The 18,264-nt window shown below is 59.6% G+C and overlaps 1 long non-coding RNA gene across 1 annotated transcript in view; it reads left to right on the forward strand.

Moving 5' to 3' along the window:
* Positions 1 to 17,077, forward strand: part of LOC139826854 (uncharacterized) — a 64,907-nt gene extending 47,830 nt beyond the window's left edge. Inside the window, exon 3 of the long non-coding RNA XR_011736983.1 lies at positions 16,787 to 17,077. This is a non-coding gene — a long non-coding RNA (uncharacterized lncRNA). The remainder of the gene's footprint in view (positions 1 to 16,786) is intronic.
* Positions 17,078 to 18,264: the final 1,187 nt, after the last annotated feature.

The following is an 18,264-nucleotide window of genomic DNA, read 5'->3' on the forward strand; positions in this document are numbered from 1 at the left end:
TGTGACATCCTGGGGATCCCTCCTTGTCCCCAGAGCCCATTGTGACGTCCCAGGACCCCCCATTGTCCCCAGGACCTATTGTGACATTCAGGGGACCCCCTTTGTCACTGGGGCCCATTGTGACACCATGGAGTCCCCCGCTTGTCCTCAGGGTCCATTGTGACATCCTGGGCACCCCCCATTTTCCCCAGGACCCATTGTGACATCCCATGACCCCCTTTGTCCCCAGTGCTATTGTGAAATCCTGGGGACCCCTTTTTTCCCCAGGGCCCATTGTGGCACCATGGGGAACCCCTTTGTCACTGGGGGCCATTGTGACATTCCAGGATTCCACTTTGACCCCAGGGCTCGTTCTGACACCTTGGAGACTCCCATTGTCCCCAGGGCCCATTGTGACATCCTGGGCAACCCCATTGTCCCCAGGGCCCGTTGTGACATCTGGGGGACGCCCTTGTCCCCAGGACCCATCGTGGCACCGTGGGGACCCTCCTTGTCACTTGGGCCCATTGTGACACCATGGGGACCCCCCCTTTGTCCCCAGTGCCCATTGTGACATTCAGGGGACCTACCATTGTCCCCAGGGCCCATTGTGACATCCTGGGGATCCCTCCTTGTCCCCAGGGCCCATTGTGACGTCCCAGGACCCCCCTTTGTCCCCAGGGCCCATTGTAGCACCATGGGGACCCCCTTTGACCCCAGGGCCCATTGTGGCACCATGGCAACCCCTTTTGTCCCCAGGGCCCATTGTGACATTCTTGGACCCCACTTTGTCCCCAGGGCCTATTGTGACACCATGGGGACCCCTCCTTGTCACTGGGGACCCATTGTGACACCATGGGGACCCCCCCTTGTCCTCAGGACTCATTCTGATATCCTGGACACCCCCCATTGTCCCCAGGGCCCATTGTGACATCCAATGCACCCCCTTGTCCCCAGGGCCCATTGTGACATTCAGGGGACCCCTCTTTGTCCCCAGGGCCCATTGTGACATCCTGGGGACCCCCCCTTGTCCCCAGGGCCCATTGTGACGTCCCAGGACCTGACATTGTCCCCAGGGCCCATTGTGACATCCTCTGCACCCCCTTGTCCCCAGGGCCCATTGTGACGTCCCAGGACCCCCCATTGTCCCCAGGGCCCATTGTGACATTCAGGGGACCCCCCTTTGTCCCCAGGGCCCATTCTGACACCGTGGGGACGCCCCTTGTCCCCAGGGCCCATTGTGACATGCTGGGGACGCTCTTTGTCCCCAGGGCCCATTGTGACATCCTGGGGACCCTCCTTGTCCCCAGAGCCCATTGTGACATCCAGGGGACCCCCTTTGTCCCCAGGGCCCATTGTGGCACCATGAGGCCCCTCTTTGTCACCGGAGGCCATTGTGACATCCCATGACCCCCCTTTGTCCCCAGTGCTATTGTGAAATCCTGGGGACCCCTTTCGTCCCCAGGGCCCATGATGACACCATGGGGAACCCCTTTGTCACTGGGGGCCATTGTGACATTCCAGGACCCCCCATTGTCCCCAGGGCCCATTGTGACATCCTGGGGATCCCTCCTTGTCTTCAGGGCCCATGGTGATGTCTGAGGACCCCCATTGTCCCCAGGGCCCATTGTGACATCCTCTGCACCCCCTTGTCCCCAGGGCCCATTGTGACATTCAGGGGACCCCTCTTTGTCCCCAGGGCCCATTGTGACATCCTGGGGATCCCTCCTTGTCCCCAGGGCTTATTGTGACATCCTGGAGATCCCTCCTTGTCCCCAGGGCCCATTGTGACGTCCCAGGACCCCCCATTGTCCCCAGGACCTATTGTGACATTCAGGGGACCCCCTTTGTCACTGGGGCTCATTGTGACAACATGGGGACCCCTCCTTGTCACTGGGGACCCATTATGACACCATGGGGACCCCCCTTGTCCTCAGGACTCATTCTCACATCCTGGACACCCCACATTGTCCCCAGGGCCCATTGTGACATCCACTGCACCCCCTTGTCCCCAGGGCCCATTGTAACATTCAGGGGACCCCTCTTTGTCCCCAGGGCCCATTGTGACATCCTGGGGACCCCCCCTTGTCCCCAGGGCCCATTGTGACGTCCCAGGACCCCCCATTGTGCCCAGGACCCATTGTGACACTATGGGGACCCCCCCTTGTGCCCAGGGCCCATTGTGACACTGTGGGTACCACCCTTGTCTGCAGGGCTCATTGAGACATCCCAGGAGCCCCCATTGTCCCCAGGGCCCATTGTGACATCCTGGGGACCCCCCCTTGTCCCCAGGGCCCATTGTGACGTCCCAGGACCCCCCATTGTCCCCAGGACCCATTGTGACACTATGGGGACCCCCCCTTGTGCCCAGGGCCCATTGTGACACCGTGGGTACCACCCTTGTCTGCAGGGCTCATTGAGACATCCCAGGAGCCCCCATTGTCCCCAGGGCCCATTGTGACATTCAGGGGACCCCTCTTTGTCCCCAGGGCCCATTGTGACATCCTGGGGACGCCCCCTTGTCCCCAGGGCTCATTGTGACGTCCCAAGACCCCCCATTGTCCCCAGGACCTATTGTGACATCCTCTGCACCCCCTTGTCCCCAGAGCTCATTGTGACATTCAGGGAACCCCTCTTTGTCCCCAGGGCCCATTGTGACATCCTGGGGACCCCCCCTTGTCCCCAGGGCCCATTGTGACGTCCCAGGAACCCCCATTGTCCCCAGGGCCCATTGTGACATCCTGGGGATCCCTCCTTGTCCCCAGAGCCCATTGTGATGTCCCAGGACCCCCCATTGTCCCCAGGACCTATTGTGACATTCAGGGGACCCCTTTTGTCACTGGGGCCCATTGTGACACCATGGAGACCCCCGCTTGTCCTCAGGGTCCATTGTGACATCCTGGGCACCCCCCATTTTCCCCAGGACCCATTGTGACATCCCATGACCCCCTTTGTCCCCAGTGCTATTGTGAAATCCTGGGGACCCCTTTTGTCCCCAGGGCCCATTGTGGCACCATGGGGAACCCCTTTGTCACTGGGGGCCATTGCGACATTCCAGGATTCCACTTTGACCCCAGGGCTCGTTCTGACACCTTGGAGACTCCCATTGTCCCCAGGGCCCATTGTGACATCCTGGGCAACCCCATTGTCCCCAGGGCCCGTTGTGACATCTGGGGGACGCCCTTGTCCCCAGGACCCATCGTGGCACCGTGGGGACCCTCCTTGTCACTTGGGCCCATTGTGACACCATGGGGACCCCCCCTTTGTCCCCAGTGCCCATTGTGACATTCAGGGGACCTACCATTGTCCCCAGGGCCCATTGTGACATCCTCGGCACCCCCTTGTCCCCAGGGCCCATTGTGACATCCTGGGGATCCCTCCTTGTCCCCAGGGCCCATTGTGACGTCCCAGGACCCCCCTTTGTCCCCAGGGCCCATTGTAGCACCATGGGGACCCCCTTTGACCCCAGGGCCCATTGTGGCACCATGGCAACCCCATTTGTCCCCAGGGCCCATTGTGACATTCTTGGACCCCACTTTGTCCCCAGGGCCTATTGTGACACCATGGGGACCCCTCCTTGTCACTGGGGACCCATTGTGACACCATGGGGACCCCCCCTTGTCCTCAGGACTCATTCTGACATCCTGGACACCCCCCATTGTCCCCAGGGCCCATTGTGACATCCAATGCACCCCCTTGTCCCCAGGGCCCATTGTGACATTCAGGGGACCCCTCTTTGTCCCCAGGGCCCATTGTGACATCCTGGGGACCCCCCCTTGTCCCCAGGGCCCATTGTGACGTCCCAGGACCTGACATTGTCCCCAGGGCCCATTGTGACATCCTCTGCACCCCCTTGTCCCCAGGGCCCATTGTGACGTCCCAGGACCCCCCATTGTCCCCAGGGCCCATTGTGACATTCAGGGGACCCCCCTTTGTCCCCAGGGCCCATTCTGATACCGTGGGGACGCCCCTTGTCCCCAGGGCCCATTGTGACATGCTGGGGACGCTCTTTGTCCCCAGGGCCCATTGTGACATCCTGGGGACCCTCCTTGTCCCCAGAGCCCATTGTGACATCCAGGGGACCCCCTTTGTCCCCAGGGCCCATTGTGGCACTATGAGGCCCCTCTTTGTCACCGGAGGCCATTGTGACATCCCATGACCCCCCTTTGTCCCCAGTGCTATTGTGAAATCCTGGGGACCCCTTTCGTCCCCAGGGCCCATTATGACACCATGGGGAACCCCTTTGTCACTGGGGGCCATTGTGACATTCCAGGACCCCCCATTGTCCCCAGGGCCCATTGTGACATCCTGGGGATCCCTCCTTGTCTTCAGGGCCCATGGTGATGTCTGAGGACCCCCATTGTCCCCAGGGCCCATTGTGACATCCTCTGCACCCCCTTGTCCCCAGGGCCCATTGTGACATTCAGGGGACCCCTCTTTGTCCCCAGGGCCCATTGTGACATCCTGGGGATCCCTCCTTGTCCCCAGGGCTTATTGTGACATCCTGGAGATCCCTCCTTGTCCCCAGGGCCCATTGTGACGTCCCAGGACCCCCCATTGTCCCCAGGACCTATTGTGACATTCAGGGGACCCCCTTTGTCACTGGGGCCCATTGTGACAACATGGGGACCCCTCCTTGTCACTGGGGACCCATTATGACACCATGGGGACCCCCCTTGTCCTCAGGACTCATTCTCACATCCTGGACAACCCACATTGTCCCCAGGGCCCATTGTGACATCCACTGCACCCCCTTGTCCCCAGGGCCCATTGTAACATTCAGGGGACCCCTCTTTGTCCCCAGGGCCCATTGTGACATCCTGGGGACCCCCCCTTGTCCCCAGGGCCCATTGTGACGTCCCAGGACCCCCCATTGTCCCCAGGGCCCATTGTAACATCCTGGGGACCCTTTTGTCCCAAGACTTCATTGTGACATCCTGGGGACCCCCCTTGTCCTCAGGGTCCCTTGTGACAGCCCAGGACCTTACATTGTCCCCAGGGCCCATTGTGATATCTGGGGGACCCCCTTGTTCCCAAGGCCCATTGTGACATCCTGGGGACCCACCCTTGTCCCCAGGGCCCATTGTGACATCCCAGGACCCCCCATTGTCCCCAGGGCCCATTGTGACATTTTGGGAATCCCTCCTTGTCCCCCGGGCCCATTGTGACGTCCCAGGACCCCCCATTGTCCCCAGGGCCCATTGTGACATCCTCTGCACCCCCTTGTCCCCAGAGCTCATTGTGACATTCAGGGAACCCCTCTTTGTCCCCAGGGCCCATTGTGACATCCTGGGGACCCCCCCTTGTCCCCAGGGCCCATTGTGACGTCCCAGGAACCCCCATTGTCCCCAGGGCCCATTGTGACATCCTGGGGATCCCTCCTTGTCCCCAGAGCCCATTGTGACGTCCCAGGACCCCCCATTGTCCCCAGGACCTATTGTGACATTCAGGGGACCCCCTTTGTCACTGGGGCCCATTGTGACACCATGGAGTCCCCCGCTTGTCCTCAGGGTCCATTGTGACATCCTGGGCACCCCCCATTTTCCCCAGGACCCATTGTGACATCCCATGACCCCCTTTGTCCCCAGTGCTATTGTGAAATCCTGGGGACCCCTTTTGTCCCCAGGGCCCATTGTGGCACCATGGGGAACCCCTTTGTCACTGGGGGCCATTGTGACATTCCAGGATTCCACTTTGACCCCAGGGCTCGTTCTGACACCTTGGAGACTCCCATTGTCCCCAGGGCCCATTGTGACATCCTGGGCAACCCCATTGTCCCCAGGGCCCGTTGTGACATCTGGGGGACGCCCTTGTCCCCAGGACCCATCGTGGCACCGTGGGGACCCTCCTTGTCACTTGGGCCCATTGTGACACCATGGGGACCCCCCCTTTGTCCCCAGTGCCCATTGTGACATTCAGGGGACCTACCATTGTCCCCAGGGCCCATTGTGACATCCTGGGGATCCCTCCTTGTCCCCAGGGCCCATTGTGACGTCCCAGGACCCCCCTTTGTCCCCAGGGCCCATTGTAGCACCATGGGGACCCCCTTTGACCCCAGGGCCCATTGTGGCACCATGGCAACCCCTTTTGTCCCCAGGGCCCATTGTGACATTCTTGGACCCCACTTTGTCCCCAGGGCCTATTGTGACACCATGGGGACCCCTCCTTGTCACTGGGGACCCATTGTGACACCATGGGGACCCCCCCTTGTCCTCAGGACTCATTCTGACATCCTGGACACCCCCCATTGTCCCCAGGGCCCATTGTGACATCCAATGCACCCCCTTGTCCCCAGGGCCCATTGTGACATTCAGGGGACCCCTCTTTGTCCCCAGGGCCCATTGTGACATCCTGGGGACCCCCCCTTGTCCCCAGGGCCCATTGTGACGTCCCAGGACCTGACATTGTCCCCAGGGCCCATTGTGACATCCTCTGCACCCCCTTGTCCCCAGGGCCCATTGTGACGTCCCAGGACCCCCCATTGTCCCCAGGGCCCATTGTGACATTCAGGGGACCCCCCTTTGTCCCCAGGGCCCATTCTGATACCGTGGGGACGCCCCTTGTCCCCAGGGCCCATTGTGACATGCTGGGGACGCTCTTTGTCCCCAGGGCCCATTGTGACATCCTGGGGACCCTCCTTGTCCCCAGAGCCCATTGTGACATCCAGGGGACCCCCTTTGTCCCCAGGGCCCATTGTGGCACCATGAGGCCCCTCTTTGTCAGCGGAGGCCATTGTGACATCCCATGACCCCCTTTGTCCCCAGTGCTATTGTGAAATCCTGGGGACCCCTTTCGTCCCCAGGGCCCATTATGACACCATGGGGAACCCCTTTGTCACTGGGGGCCATTGTGACATTCCAGGACCCCCCATTGTCCCCAGGGCCCATTGTGACATCCTGGGGATCCCTCCTTGTCTTCAGGGCCCATGGTGATGTCCGAGGACCCCCATTGTCCCCAGGGCCCATTGTGACATCCTCTGCACCCCCTTGTCCCCAGGGCCCATTGTGACATTCAGGGGACCCCTCTTTGTCCCCAGGGCCCATTGTGACATCCTGGGGATCCCTCCTTGTCCCCAGGGCTTATTGTGACATCCTGGAGATCCCTCCTTGTCCCCAGGGCCCATTGTGACGTCCCAGGACCCCCCATTGTCCCCAGGACCTATTGTGACATTCAGGGGACCCCCTTTGTCACTGGGGCCCATTGTGACACCATGGGGACCCCTCCTTGTCACTGGGGACCCATTATGACACCATGGGGACCCCCCTTGTCCTCAGGACTCATTCTCACATCCTGGACACCCCACATTGTCCCCAGGGCCCATTGTGACATCCACTGCACCCCCTTGTCCCCAGGGCCCATTGTAACATTCAGGGGACGGCTCTTTGTCCCCAGGGGCCATTGTGACATCCTGGGGACCCCCCCTTGTCCCCAGGGCCCATTGTGACGTCCCAGGACCCCCCATTGTCCCCAGGACCTATTGTGACATTCAGGGGACCCCCTTTGTCACTGGGGCCCATTGTGACACCATGGAGACCCCCGCTTGTCCTCAGGGTCCATTGTGAAATCCTGGCCACCCCCTTGCTCCCAGGGCCCGTTGTGGCACCATGGGGACACCCCCTTTGTCCCCAGGGCCCATTGTAGCACCATGGGGACCCCCTTTGACCCCAGGGCCCATTGTGGCACTATGGCAACCCCTTTTGTCCCCAGGGCCCATTGTGACATTCTTTGACCCCACTTTGTCCCCAGGGCCTATTGTGACACCATGGGGACCCCTCCTTGTCACTGGGGACCCATTGTGACACCATGGGGACCCCGCCTTGTCCTCAGGACTCATTCTCACATCCTGGACGCCCCCCATTGTCCCCAGGGCCCATTATGACATCCACTGCTCCCCCTTGTCCCCAGGGCCCATTGTGACATTCAGGGGACCCCTCTTTGTCCCCAGGGCCCATTGTGACATCCTGGGGACCCCCCCTTGTCCCCAGGGCCCATTGTGACGTCCCAGGACCCCCCATTGTCCCCAGGGCCCATTGTGACATCCTGTGGATCCCTCCTTGTCCCCAGGGCCCATTGTGACGTCCCAGGACCCCCCATTGTCTCCAGGGCCCATTGTGATATGCTGGGGAGCCCTCTTTGTCCCCAGGGCCCATTGTGAAATTCAGGGGACCCCAACTTGTCCTCAGGGCCCATTCTGATATCCTGGGGACACTCTTTGTCCCCAGGGCCCATTGTGACATCCCAGGACCGCCTGTTGTCCCCAGGGCCCATTGTGACATCCTGGGGACCCCATTGTCACCAGAGCCCATTGTGATATCCTGGTGACCACCCTTTGTCCCCAGGGCCCATTGTGATATCCTGAGGACCGCCCTTTGTCCCCAGGGCCCATTGTGACGTCCCAGGACCCCCCATTGTCCCCAGGGCCCATTGTGACATTCAGGGGCCCCCGTTTGTCATTGGGGCCCATTGTGAGATCCCAGGACCCCACATTGTCCCAAGGGCCCATTGTGACTTTCAGGGGACTCCACTTTTCCCCAGGACCCATTGTGACACTATAGGGACCCCTCCTTGTGCCCAGTGCCCATTGTGACACCGTGGGTACCACCCTTGTCCCCAGGGCCCATTGTGACATCCTGGGGACACCCCCTTGTCCCCAGGGCCCATTGTGACATTTTGGGAATCCCTCCTTGTCCCCAGGGCCCATTGTGACGTCCCAGGACCCCCCATTGTCCCCAGGACCCATTGTGACATTCAGGGGACCCCCTTTGTCACTGGGGCCCATTGTGAAATCCCAGGACCCCACATTGTCCCCAGGGCCCATTGTGACATCCTGCGGACCCCCCTTTGTCCCCAGGGCCCATTTTGACATTCAGGGGACCCACCATTGTCCTCAGGGCCCATTGTGAGGTCCCAGGACCCCCCATTGTCCCCAGGGCCCATTGTGACATCCTCGGCACCCCCTTGTCCCCAGGGTCAATTGTGACACTATGGGGACCCCCCCTTGTGCCCAGGGCCTATTGTGACACTGTGGGTACCACCCTTGTCTGCAGGGCTCATTGTGACATCCCAGGACCCCCCATTGTCCCCAGGGCCCATTGTGACATTCAGGGGACCCAACTTGTCCCCAGGGCCCATTCTGACACCGTGGGGACGCCCTTTGTCCCCAGGGCCCATTGTGACATGCTGGGGATGCTCTTTGTTCCCAGGGCCCATTGTGACATCCTGGGGACCCTCCTTGTCCCCAGAGCCCATTGTGACATCCAGGGGTCCCCCTTTGTCCCCAGGGCCCATTGTGGCACCATAGGGACCCCTTTGTCCCAAGACTTCATTGTGACATCCTGGGGACCCCCCTTGTCCTCAGGGTCCATTGTGACAGCCCAGGACCTTACATTGTCCCCAGGGCCCATTGTGATATCTGGGGGACCCCCTTGTTCCCAAGGCCCATTGTGACATCCTGGGGACCCACCCTTGTCCCCAGGGCCCATTGTGACATCCCAGGACCCCCCATTGTCCCCAGGGCCCATTGTGACATTTTGGGAATCCCTCCTTGTCCCCCGGGCCCATTGTGACGTCCCAGGACCCCCCATTGTCCCCAGGGCCCATTGTGACATCCTCTGCACCCCCTTGTCCCCAGAGCTCATTGTGACATTCAGGGAACCCCTCTTTGTCCCCAGGGCCCATTGTGACATCCTGGGGACCCCCCCTTGTCCCCAGGGCCCATTGTGACGTCCCAGGAACCCCCATTGTCCCCAGGGCCCATTGTGACATCCTGGGGATCCCTCCTTGTCCCCAGAGCCCATTGTGACGTCCCAGGACCCCCCATTGTCCCCAGGACCTATTGTGACATTCAGGGGACCCCCTTTGTCACTGGGGCCCATTGTGACACCATGGAGACCCCCGCTTGTCCTCAGAGTCCATTGTGACATCCTGGGCACCCCCCATTTTCCCCAGGACCCATTGTGACATCCCATGACCCCCTTTGTCCCCAGTGCTATTGTGAAATCCTGGGGACCCCTTTTGTCCCCAGGGCCCATTGTGGCACCATGGGGAACCCCTTTGTCACTGGGGGCCATTGCGACATTCCAGGATTCCACTTTGACCCCAGGGCTCGTTCTGACACCTTGGAGACTCCCATTGTCCCCAGGGCCCATTGTGACATCCTGGGCAACCCCATTGTCCCCAGGGCCCGTTGTGACATCTGGGGGACGCCCTTGTCCCCAGGACCCATCGTGGCACCGTGGGGACCCTCCTTGTCACTTGGGCCCATTGTGACACCATGGGGACCCCCCCTTTGTCCCCAGGGCCCATTGTGACATCCTCGGCACCCCCTTGTCCCCAGGGCCCATTGTGACATCCTGGGGATCCCTCCTTGTCCCCAGGGCCCATTGTGACGTCCCAGGACCCCCCTTTGTCCCCAGGGCCCATTGTAGCACCATGGGGACCCCCTTTGACCCCAGGGCCCATTGTGGCACCATGGCAACCCCTTTTGTCCCCAGGGCCCATTGTGACATTCTTGGACCCCACTTTGTCCCCAGGGCCTATTGTGACACCATGGGGACCCCTCCTTGTCACTGGGGACCCATTGTGACACCATGGGGACCCCCCCTTGTCCTCAGGACTCATTCTGACATCCTGGACACCCCCCATTGTCCCCAGGGCCCATTGTGACATCCACTGCACCCCCTTGTCCCCAGGGCCCATTGTGACATTCAGGGGACCCCTCTTTGTCCCCAGGGCCCATTGTGACATCCTGGGGACCCCCCCTTGTCCCCAGAGCCCATTGTGACGTCCCAGGACCTGACATTGTCCCCAGGGCCCATTGTGACATCCTCTGCACCCCCTTGTCCCCAGGGCCCATTGTGACGTCCCAGGACCCCCCATTGTCCCCAGGGCCCATTGTGACATTCAGGGGACCCCCCTTTGTCCCCAGGGCCCATTGTGACATCCTGGGGACCCTCCTTGTCCCCAGAGCCCATTGTGACATCCAGGGGACCCCCTTTGTCCCCAGGGCCCATTGTGGCACCATGAGGCCCCTCTTTGTCACTGGAGGCCATTGTGACATCCCATGACCCCCCTTTGTCCCCAGTGCTATTGTGAAATCCTGGGGACCCCTTTCGTCCCCAGGGCCCATTATGACACCATGGGGAACCCCTTTGTCACTGGGGGCCATTGTGACATTCCAGGACCCCCCATTGTCCCCAGGGCCTATTGTGACATCCTGGGGATCCCTCCTTGTCTTCAGGGCCCATAGTGATGTCCGAGGACCCCCATTGTCCCCAGGGCCCATTGTGACATCTTCTGCACCCCCTTGTCCCCAGGGCCCATTGTGACATTCAGGGGACCCCTCTTTGTCCCCAGGGCCCATTGTGACATCCTGGGGATCCCTCCTTGTCCCCAGGGCCCATTGTGACATCCTGGAGATCCCTCCTTGTCCCCAGGGCCCATTGTGACGTCCCAGGACCCCCCATTGTCCCCAGGACCTATTGTGACATTCAGGGGACCCCCATTTGTCACTGGGCCACATTGTGACACCATGGGGACCCGTCCTTCTCACTGGGGACCCATTATGACACTATGGGGACCCCCCTTGTCCTCAGGACTCATTCTCACATCCTGGACACCCCACATTGTCCCCAGGGCCCATTGTGACATCCACTGCACCCCCTTGTCCCCAGGGCCCATTGTGACATTCAGGGGACCCCTCTTTGTCCCCAGGGCCCATTGTGACATCCTGGGGACCCCCCCTTGTCCCCAGGGCCCATTGTGATGTCCCAGGACCCCCCATTGTCCACAGGGCCCATTGTGACACTATGGGGACCCCCCCTTGTGCCCAGGGCCCATTGTGACACCGTGGGTACCACCCTTGTCTGCAGGGCTCATTGAGACATCCCAGGACCCCCCACTGTCCCCAGGGCCCATTGTGACATTCAGGGGACCCCCCTTTGTCCCCAGGGCCCATTCTGATAAGGTGGGGACCCCCTTTGTCCCCAGGGCCCATTGTGACATGCTGGGGACGCTCTTTGTCCCCAGGGCCCATTGTGACATCCTGGGGACCCTCCTTGTCCCCAGAGCCCATTGTGACATCCAGGGGAGCCCATTTGTCCCCAGGGCCCATTGTGGCACCATAGGGACCCCCTTTGTCACTGGGGCCCATTGTGACATCCCAGGACCCGCCCTGGTCCCACGGGCGCATTTTGAAATCCTGGGGACCCCCTTTGTCCCAAGAATTCATTGTGACATCCTGGGGACCCCCCTTGTCCTCAGGGTCCAATGTGACAGCCCAGGACCCTCCATTGTCCCCAGGGCCCATTGTGACATCCTCGGCACCCCCTTGTCCCCAGGGCCCATTGTGACATTCAGGGGACCCCTCTTTGTCCCCAGGGCCCATTGTGACATCCTGGGGACGCCCCCTTGTCCCCAGGGCTCATTGTGACGTCCCAGGACCCCCCATTGTCCCCAGGGCCCATTGTGACATCCTGGGGATCCCTCCTTGTCCCCAGGGCCCATTGTGACGTCCCAGGACCCCCCATTGTCCCCAGGACCTATTGTGACATTCAGGGGACCCCCTTTGTCACTGGGGCCCATTGTGACACCATGGAGACCCCTGCTTGTCCTCAGGGTCCATTGTGACATCCTGGCCACCCCCTTGCTCCCAGGGCCCATTGTGGCACCATGGGGACACCCTCTTTGTCCCCAGGGCCCATTGTGACATCCCAGGACCCCCCTTTGTCCCCAGGGCCCATTGTAGCACCATGGGGACCCCCTTTGACCCCAGGGCCCATTGTGGCACCATGGCAACCCCTTTTGTCCCCAGGGCCCATTGTGACATTCTTGGACCCCACTTTGTCCCCAGGGCCTATTGTGACACCATGGGGATCCCTCCTTGTCACTGGGGAACCATTGTGACACCATGGGGACCTCGCCTTGTCCTCAGGACTCATTCTGACATCCTGGACACCCCCCATTGTCCCCAGGGCCCATTGTGACATTCACTGCACCCCCTTGTCCCCAGGGCCCATTGTGACATTCAGGGGACCCCTCTTTGTCCCCAGGGCCCATTGTGACATCCTGGGGACCCCCCCTTGTCCCCAGGGCCCATTGTGACGTCCCACGACCCCCCATTGTCCCCAGGGCCCATTGTGACGTCCCAGGACCCCCCTTTGTCCCCAGGGCCCATTGTGAAATTCAGGGGACCCCATTGTCACCAGAGCCCATTGTGATATCCTGGCGACCACCCTTTGTCCCCAGGGCCCATTGTGATATCCTGAGGACCGCCCTTTGTCCCCAGGGCCCATTGTGACGTCCTAGGACCCCCCATTGTCCCCAGGGCCCATTGTGACATTCAGGGGCCCCCGTTTGTCATTGGGGCCCATTGTGAGATCCCAGGACCCCACATTGTCCCAAGGGCCCATTGTGACTTTCAGGGGACCCCACTTGTCCCCAGGACCCATTGTGACACTATAGGGACCCCTCCTTGTGCCCAGTGCCCATTGTGACACCGTGGGTACCACCCTTGTCCGCAGGGCCCATTGTGACATCCTGGGGACACCCCCTTGTCCCCAGGGCCCATTGTGACATTTTGGGAATCCCTCCTTGTCCCCAGGGCCCATTGTGACGTCGCAGGACCCCCCATTGTCCCCAGGACCCATTGTGACATTCAGGGGACCCCCTTTGTCACTGGGGCCCATTGTGAAATCCCAGGACCCCACATTGTCCCTAGGGCCCATTGTAACATCCTGGGGACCCCCCCTTTGTCCCCAGTGCCCATTGTGACATCCTGCGGACCCCCCTTTGTCCCCAGGGCCCATTTTGACATTCAGGGGACCCACCATTGTCCTCAGGGCCCATTGTGAGGTCCCAGGACCCCCCATTGTCCCCAGGGCCCATTGTGACATTCAGAGGACCCCCCTTGTCCCTAGGGCCCATTCTGATACCGTGGGGACCCCCTTTGTCCCCAGGGCCCATTGTGACATGCTGGGGATGCTCTTTGTTCCCAGGGCCCATTGTGACATCCTGGGGACCCTCCTTGTCCCCAGAGCCCATTGTGACATCCAGGGGACCCCCTTTGTCCCCAGGGCCCATTGTGGCACCATAGGGACCCCCTTTGTCACTGGGGCTCATTGTGACATCCCAGGACCCCACCTGGTCTCCAGGGCCCATTGTGACATCCTGGGGACCCCTTTGTCCCAAGACTTCATTGTGACATCCTGGGGACCCCCCTTGTCCTCAGGGTCCATTGTGACAGCCCAGGACCTTACATTGTCCCCAGGGCCCATTGTGATATCTGGGGGACCCCCTTGTTCCCAAGGCCCATTGTGACATCCTGGGGACCCCCCCTTGTCCCCAGGGCCCATTGTGACATCCCAGGACCTTACTTTGTCCCCAGGGCCCATTGTGACATTTTGGGAATCCCTCCTTGTCCCCCGGGCCCATTGTGACGTCCCAGGACCCCCCATTGTCCCCAGGGCCCATTGTGACATCCTGGGGATCCCTCCTTGTCCCCAGGGCCCATTGTGACATCCCAGGACCCCCCATTGTCCCCAGGGCCCATTGTGACATCCTCTGCACCCCCTTGTCCCCAGAGCTCATTGTGACATTCAGGGAACCCCTCTTTGTCCCCAGGGCCCATTGTGACATCCTGGGGACCCCCCCTTATCCCCAGGGCCCATTGTGACGTCCCAGGACCCCCCATTGTCCCCAGGGCCCATTGTGACATCCTGGGGATCCCTCCTTGTCCCCAGGGCCCATTGTGACGTCCCAGGACCCCCCATTGTCCCCAGGACCTATTGTGAAATTCAGGGGACCCCCTTTGTCACTGGGGCCCATTGTGACACCATGGAGACCCCCGCTTGTCCTCAGGGTCCATTGTGACATCCTGGGCACCCCCCATTTTCCCCAGGACCCATTGTGACATCCTGGCCACCCCCTTGCTCGCAGGGCCCGTTGTGGCACCATGGGGACACCCCCTTTGTCCCCAGGGCCCATTGTGACATCACAGGACCCCCCTTTGTCCCCAGGGCCCATTGTAGCACCATGGGGACCCCCTTTGACCCCAGGGCCCATTGTGGCACCATGGCAACCCCTTTTGTCCCCAGGGCCCATTGTGACATTCTTGGACCCCACTTTGTCCCCAGGGCCTATTGTGACACCATGGGGACCCCTCCTTGTCACTGGGGACCCATTGTGACACCATGGGGAACCCCCTTGTCCTCAGGACTCATTCTGACATCCTGGACACCCCCCATTGTCCCCAGGGCCCATTGTGACATCCACTGCACCCCCTTGTCCCCAGGGCCCATTGTGACATTCAGGGGACCCCTCTTTGTCCCCAGGGCCCATTGTGACATCCTGGGGACCCCCCCTTGTCCCCAGGGCCCATTGTGACGTCCCAGGACCCCCCATTGTCCCCAGGGCCCATTGTGACACTATGGGGACCCCCCTTGTGCCCAGGGCCCATTGTGACACCGTGGGTACCACCCTTGTCCGCAGGGCTCATTGAGACATCCCAGGACCCCCCATTGTCCCCAGGGCCCATTGTGACATTCAGGGGACCCCCCTTTGTCCCCAGGGCCCATTCTGATACCGTGGGGACCCCCTTTGTCCCCAGGGCCCATTGTGACATGCTGGGGACTCTCTTTGTCCCCAGCGCCCATTGTGACATCCTGGGGACCCTCCTTGTCCCCAGAGCCCATTGTGACATCCTGGGGACCCCCCCTTGTCCCCAGGGCCCATTGTCACGTCCCAGGACCCCCCATTGTCCCCAGGGCCCATTGTGATATGCTGGGGAGCCCTCTTTGTCCCCAGGGCCCATTGTGAAATTCAGGGGACCCCAACTTGTCCCCAGGGCCCATTGTGACATCCTGGGGACCCCATTGTCACCAGAGCCCATTGTGATATCCTGGCGACCACCCTTTGTCCCCAGGGCCCATTGTGATATCCTGAGGACCGCCCTTTGTCCCCAGGGCCCATTGTGACATCCCAGGACCCTCTTTGTCCCTGTCGAGGGTTAGGATTGCGGGGTGACAATCAAACCCTGCCAGATGTGTTGTCAACGTCCTCTCCCCCCCCAATTCCCCCTTTTTCCTGTCCCTCTCCCCCTTCCCACTCAGCACAGGCGATTGGGAGGGGAAGAAGCACAGAGGGAAGAGAGTTGGAAAAGTTAAAGATGTTTTACTGATGCTACTGATAAGAACAGGGAAAATAATACAAAATATACAAAACCAATCTTGTAAGTCTCAGCAACTGCAGAGCCAGCACCCAAAGTCCTGGATTAGACTCTGTAGCCAACCGGAGCTGGATTCAGTCTCTCACTAGGCCTCCGTTCGCAGGGACGACCAGCAAGGTCCTCTCCTAATGTCATCCATGAGGAGAAAAGGGCCGAGATCCTCGTGATCTCCCACTTTTATATGAAGCATTCACGTGAACGGAATGTTATACACAGTTGGTCACCGGTTTCTCGTTGCCCCTCTCGCGAGATGTGCATCCGTGCTTATCAATAAGTTTTCATTCCATTGCTGGGTTTGCCAAAACATGTGTTCGGTTCTCCAGGAAAATGCAGCTGACATGAAGCTTGAGCTGACAGGCAAATTCACTAAAAGAGAAACTTGTTTTTTAACAAAACCAGGACATTCCACCCCTTATAATATGACATTCACTGAATACTTAAACCTTATCAATACAATCTATCAATACAATCTAATTAATCACTACTACTATATATATATATATACATATGTACATATATACACAGGAGTAATTAATCAGTGGACCATCCTTTGAAAAGTTCATTAAGTTCATTTTGTCACCACAGTCTCCGAGGGAGGGAAAATGGTCCAAGTGCATCTCATGGCCCCTGTTTGTGGGTTAAGGACACCAACTTCCAAGAAGGTGTCGGGCGCCACTCGAAGAAGCCAGCGCTGGTTTCATCGCCATTGTCTTGATCTGAAAGACACTTATTAAACATTGTTAGTGCGGCAATTCACATCGTACAGTTCAGCATTGCACATTTTCACCTAAAATCAAATCCCCTTGAGGTGCACACCGAACTTCTCCATCCTTGAGCATCACCCACCAGGTGCTGCCAGGTCCCTGGGCAAAAACAATCCCACGAATAGGTTTGCCTGTGCCTGAGGCAGGAGGAACCCAGACTGCCTTTCCTAACATATTTTTCATGTGTACTACAGGGACTTTATCTCCTTCTACAGTCCATAGAATTTCTGATTGGGCAGGCCCGGCTCGATTGGTTGATCCCCTGGTGTTGCCCAACCAAGTGGCTTTTGCTAAATGTGAATCCCAGTTTTTAAAGGCTCCACCACCAAGTGCCTTTAGTGTAGTTTTTAACAAACCATTGCACCTTTCAGTTTTCCCAGAGGCTGGTGCATGATATGCAATATGATATACCCACTCAATACCATGTTCTTTGGCCCAATTGTCTATAATACTGTTTTTGAAATGAGTACCATAGTCTGATTCAATTCTTTCTGGCGTACCCGGCCACCAAAGGACTTGCTTCTCAAGGCCCAAGATGGTATTTCGGGCTGTAGCATGAGGTACGGCAGATGTTTCCAACCATCCAGTGGTTGCTTCCACCATTGTAAGTACATAACGCTTACCTTGACGTGTTTGTGGAAGTGTAATATAATCAATCTGCCAAGCTTCTCCATACTTACACTTTAACCATCACCCCCCACATAAGGACCCCCCATCTAAGGACCCCCCAGTTGTGCCCAGGGCCCATTGTGCCGTCCCAGAACCCCTCATTGTCCCCAGGGCCCATTGTGACATCCTGGCAACCTCCCTTTGTCCCCAGGGCCCATAGTGACATCCCAGGACCCCCAATTGTCCCCAAGGCCCATTGTGACACCATGGGGAACCCCCTTGTCACTGGGGATGCATTGTGACACAATGGGGACCCCCTCTTTGTCTCAGGTGCCCATTGTGACATCCTGGAGACCCCCCTTGTCCCCAGGGTCTATTGTGACATCCTGGGGACCTCCTTTATCCCCAGGACCCATTGTGACGTCCCAGGACCCCTCATAGTCCCCAGAGGCCATTGTGACATCCTGGGGACCCCTCTTTCCCCTAGGGCCTAATGTCACATCCTGGGGACTCCTCTTTGTCCCCTGGGCCCATTATGACATCCTGGGCACCCCGTTTGTCCCCAGGGCCCATTGTGATATCCCAGGACCCCAGTTTGTCCCCAGGGCCCATTACTACAGGGTAGGACCCCCCTTGTCCCCAGGGACCATTGTGACATTCAGGGGACCCCTCTTTGTTCCCAGGGCCCAT

The sequence above is a fragment of the Patagioenas fasciata genome, unplaced genomic scaffold, assembly GCF_037038585.1.
Source record: "Patagioenas fasciata isolate bPatFas1 unplaced genomic scaffold, bPatFas1.hap1 Unplaced_35, whole genome shotgun sequence".
In the NCBI taxonomy this organism is placed as follows: Eukaryota; Metazoa; Chordata; class Aves; order Columbiformes; family Columbidae; genus Patagioenas; species Patagioenas fasciata.